Source organism: Schistocerca cancellata, chromosome 11 (assembly GCF_023864275.1).
Source record: "Schistocerca cancellata isolate TAMUIC-IGC-003103 chromosome 11, iqSchCanc2.1, whole genome shotgun sequence".
NCBI classification, from domain to species: domain Eukaryota; kingdom Metazoa; phylum Arthropoda; class Insecta; order Orthoptera; family Acrididae; genus Schistocerca; species Schistocerca cancellata.
Genome location: NC_064636.1, coordinates 43,937,681 through 43,943,245, shown reverse-complemented (window position 1 = coordinate 43,943,245; position 5,565 = coordinate 43,937,681).

Here is a 5,565-nt window from a genome sequence, read left to right as displayed (position 1 = left end):
AGGAAAGGAATATGTGGAAAACACTGACAAGGAGAAGGGAGAGGATGATAGGACATCTGCTAAGGCATGAGGGAATGACTTCCATGGTACTAGAGGGAGCTGTAGAGGGCAAAAGCTGTAGAGGAAGACAGAGATTGGAATACGTCAAGCAAATAATTGTGGACGTAGTTTGCAAGTGCTACTCTGAGATGAAGAGGTTAGCACAGGAAAGCAGTCAGAGGACTGATGACTCAAAATAAAATAAAATTTCGAAACACTGGTAAGGTAGGTGTGGCATCTGGAAGACGAAGTCGTCCTATCCCAGTGGAAGCTCAATGACGAGTTCGCCGTTGCTGTGACTGACCACACAGCACGTTCGCCATGTAGTTTTAGTGCTCGTTAAGTGTCACGAGAACTGTCCACTATACAGTCACAGCTATTCCACACCGGTAGCCGTACAAGATCCAGACAGTTCTGCAAATGAAAACTCACGATCCGTTGAAACGTTCCGATTTTCTCTTTGGTTTCTGGCACGGATCGAAGTTGATGACATATAGCCGGGCAATATTCTATGGACTGACGAGACATACGTTACACTACAGGGTGCAGTGAACATACAGAACTGCCAAATTTGCGGGAATGTTAACCTTCGTGTTGTACACGAAGAGCCACTGCACTCGCCGTTGTAAGGTTCTCATGTCATTTTGACGTTTGTATACATGCGCACGTCAGAGAGAGAGAGAGCAAGTTGCGTTACTGTTAAACAATCTTTGGTCCTGCCGTGGCACAGTCTTTGCCTCGGTGCAGCCTGACACAATCTTAGTTGAAGTGTTGTAGGTGATGGATGTATTCTGTAATGATGTATTGATTTGTGCTCGTTAGATGAAGGAAGATTTATTGTAAAGGACAGCAAGGATGAATATGATGTATGAGGGTCACTCCAAAATAAATGCACACTATTTTTTTTAAAATCAAACTTTAATTCTACATGTTTGAAAGTTTTACAGTGTGTAGATACATCCTTTAGGAACAATATTTTCATTTCTCCACATAATTTCCATCCCTCTCAACTGCCTTACGCCATCTTGCAACCAGCGTCTGTATACCCGCACGGTAAAAGTCTGGGCCAACCTGTTGGAGCCACTGTTTGGCACCGTGCACAAGGGAGTCATCATCTTCAAACCTTGTTCCACGAAGAGAGTCTTTCAGTTTCCCAAAGAGATGGTAGTCACACGGAGCCAGGTCAGGACTGTAAGGCGGGTGTTTCAGTGTTGTCCATCCGAGTTTTGTGGTCGCTTCCACGGTTTTTTGACTGACATGTGGCCGTGCATTGTCCTGCAACAGCAAAACATTCTGCTTTTGCCGATGTGGTCGAACACGACTCAGTCGAGCTAAAAGTTTCTTCAGCGACGTCACAAATGCATCAGAATTTATGGTGGTTCCACTTGGCACGATGTCCACAAGCGACAGTCCTTCGAAATCGAAAAACACCGTAGCCATAACTTCTCCAGCAGAAGGTGTGGTTTTGAATTTTTTTTTGCGTGAATTTGCATGATGCCACTCCACTGATTGCCTCTTCATCTCTGGTGAAAAATGATGGAGCCACCTTTCATCACCTGTCACAATTCTTCCAAGAAATTCATCTCCACCATTCTCGTACTCTTCCAAATGTTCGCTTCATACCGTTTTTCTTGTTTCTTTGTGAGCCACTGTCAACATCCTGGGAACCCACCTGGCACAAACCTTTTTTAACGCCAACACTTTCAGTATTCTGCAAACACTTCCTTCCCCTATCCCAACGTAGCGTGACAATTCGTTCACTGTGATGCGTCTGTCAGCAGTCACCAATTCGTTAACTCTCCGCACACTGTCTGGAGTGTGTGCAGTACGAGGCCTGCCGCTGCGAGGACAATCCTCAATATTGCCGTGCCCGCTTCCATCACGTAACCTGCTTGCCCACCGACTAACTGTACTGCGATCGACAGCAGCATCTCCGTACACCTTTTTCAACCTCTTGTGGATATTTCCCACTGTCTCGTTTTCACAGCACAGGAATTCTATGGCAGCACGTTGCTTCTGACGAACGTCAAGTGTAGCAGCCATCTTGAAGACATGCTGCGACGGCGCCACTCACGGGAACAGGTTGAACTAAGTTTGAAAACAAGCGGGAAGGATGTATCTACACACTGTAAAACTTTCACACATGCAGAATGAAAAAACGTATACATTGGAAAATATAGTAAGGGAAAATAAGTTTTGAAATTTCTTTTCATTTTTATCTTTTTAGAAGTAGTAGTCTGAGGTAAGACTGCAGCACTGTGCACCTGATTTGTAGAAATGTTTATCGTCAGCTAGTTAACTTGCTCAGAGCTGAGAGAAAGACCACCCCAGTTCCCTGAGTCAGGCTTTAACTTACTAACTGATTAAGCTGTTTGGTTTTTACAGAAATTCTCTGTTAACACTGTACCACTTCCAAATCATCGTTCACTTTGTTAAGCATGGTATTGTTGAGACCAGTGTTAATGTGTGAAGATCACGCGAAGCTCTATTCTTTCTTTTTGAATACATATTTCATTCTAAAATCATTGTCTTGGAGTATCATTTCATAGGAATAGTTACTGTTTATCATTACGCATTACCACATTGCACCATGAGGTATGCAAAATTTTGAATATAGTTTGGAAATTTGCTTTAAAAAATAGAAATCTAGCATAGCCGCTGCCTGCTTACTGTTTGCTGTCGGGCTTTGAAGAAATCAGCAACAATGTTGTCAAGGCGGGACGTAAGTGCAAAATTTTCGCTAGGGCCAGACAAGTGTTTTCTTCGCTTGCGAATTTAATATAAAGAGAAGTTGTATTCAGACCAGTTAGACTTCAGCTCAAATTAGGTTCTGTTTAGTCAAAAATTAGCATACGAGTTTAGGTTGGATCACAGTTTGTGGAGACATAGTTTTGGTAATACGTAGATTTTATACAGAGGGAAGTAAACTTGAGCTACGTTTCAGACAGGTACAAATATTTTTATTGAAAATGTAACTCCTCCACCTGTACTTAAGATTTCATATTTATTTGGCTACTAGTTTCGACTAATGCGTCAACGCCATCTACAGGCCTTACACTTTGATGAAATCAGTTGTGTGTGGCTGAGTACTAGAAATCTGCTGTGAGACCAATACGTGCTCCACATGGATGGCGGGCAGTTACTGCTTTGATATCAAAGTGTACGGGCCTGAAGATGGCGTTGACCCAACGTCGAAACTAGTAGCCAAATAAATATAAAATCTTAAGTACAGTTGGAGGAGTTTCATTTTTAATAAAAATTATACCAGCTGATGTCCCACCATCGTCCTATTTAAATATGGATGTACGAAGGTACAAATATAGTGGGGAAGTTGTACCGTATATGAGCGTGTGGTGTACATTCTCCTTTGAAGGGAATATTCCCAGGGGGTATGTCAGGTATACAGTGACATCTCCGTCTCATCGAGACATCCTTTTACAGCATACCATCTCTGCTCTGGAAGAGCGCAACTGTATGGAAACCACAGTTTTTGGCTCTGAGCACTATGGGACTTAACATCTATGGTCATCAGTCCCCTAGAACTTAGAACTACTTAAATCTAATTAACCTAAGGACAGCACACAACACCCAGCCATCACGAGGCAGAGAAAATCCCTGACCCCGCCGGGAATCGAACCCGGGAACCCGGGCGCCCGGGAAACCACAGTTTTTATGCAAGATGAGGCACCACCTCATGTTGCTCGCCCAGTGAAAGATATGCTTAATGCAACCTTCCACAAACGTGTTATCTCCAGAGATTTTCCAGATGCATGGCCTGCAGTATCACCTCATATGAGTTCATGTGAGTTCTGTCTCTGGGGTTGTCTAACAAAACACGTTCAAACGTCTCCTTAGAAAAATTTATGAATTACTGTGCTGGTAAACCCCTTACGTTATTTGATTTTCAAACAGCTGAGCAAAACTGAACGTGCTCAGACATTTCTCTCTTTACTTATTCTGATCATCAATAAAATGGCACACAATATTTTTAGCGCAATGCAATCTGACTTTCGATAACCCCTACAAATAAATGGGCCTGACTAACAATAACCTATACCTTTCATGAATCACTTACCTCACAAAAATCTTCGTTATTAGAACTACTGCAATACAGCGAGCGCCAATACTGCCAGCTAAAGAAAAGATTCTAACTACTGAAGGCACTAACTACTGATAGGCATAGTTAGCAAATGAAAGATTTTGATAGAGAACAAACAGTGTATTTACCTTAATAGTGTTCAAAAGTCATTATATATATAGCCCGCATCTCGTGGTCGTGCGGTAGCGTTCTCGCTTCCCACGCCCGGGTTCCCGGGTTCGATTCCCGGCGGGGTCAGGGATTTTCTCTGCCTCGTGATGGCTGGGTGTTGTGTGCTGTCCTTAGGTTAGTTAGGTTTAAGTAGTTCTAAGTTCTAGGGGACTGATGACCATAGATGTTAAGTCCCATAGTGCTCAGAGCCATTTGAACCATTATATATATATATATATATATATATATATATATATATATATATATCTCTCAGTTCATGACATCCAGTCTTACAAATTTACTGTCTCTGATGGACACACGTCTAGATCATCCGCTCTCAAAACTCCGCCATCTCTCTCCCCACATCCACCACTGCTGGCGGCTCACCTCCAACTGCCCAATGCTACGCGCTGTTCACATCCAGCTGCCCAGCACTACAATACCGGATGTAGTGCCAACCAGCCACAGACTGCACACAGCACAGCTAGTGATTTTCATACAGATCGCTACGTGGAGTTACCGACATAAAAACCTAATCAGCCTCCTTACAACGTTTTTCCTGAAGGTACCGGCCTCGATGTAGCATTGTATGGAACTGAAACGTTGACGAAAAGGTCAGACAATAAGAGCACTGAAGCTTTTCAAACGTAGTGCTACAGAATAATGCTGAAGATTATATGGGTAGGTCTAATAACCATGAGGAAATGCTGAATCGATTTCGGGAGGAAAGAGATTGTGCTAGAACTCGACTAAGTGAAGGCATCGGTTGGCAGGACACATCCAGAGGCATCAAAAATCGTCAGCTTGGTGATGGAGAGGAGTGGGGGGATCGAAAATCGTAGAGGGAGACCAAGAGATGAATGAAGTGAGCAGATTCAGAAGGATGTAGGTTGCAGTAGGTAGTGGGAGATGGAGTAGCTTGCACAGGATAGAGTAGCATGGAGAGCTGCATCAAACCAGTCTCTGGACTGAAGACCAAAACAACGTCTTTAAGACATGTAAAATGTCTTGTGTAAATGTAATGTAAATGAACTACGTTCGTTTTTGCACTATAGACAAATTTCACACAATTTACTGTCCAATGTAAATTAGGCTAATTAAAATAAAAGAACAGCGCCGCGTTAGTGGCTTACAATTACACGCGTTCAGTCAAAATGTTCAAATGTATGTGACTTCATAACGGACAAAACTGCTGAGGTCATCGGTCCTTAGACCCGCAAAAAATGGTTCAAATGTCTCTGAGCACTATGGGACTTGACACGTGTGGTAATCAGTCC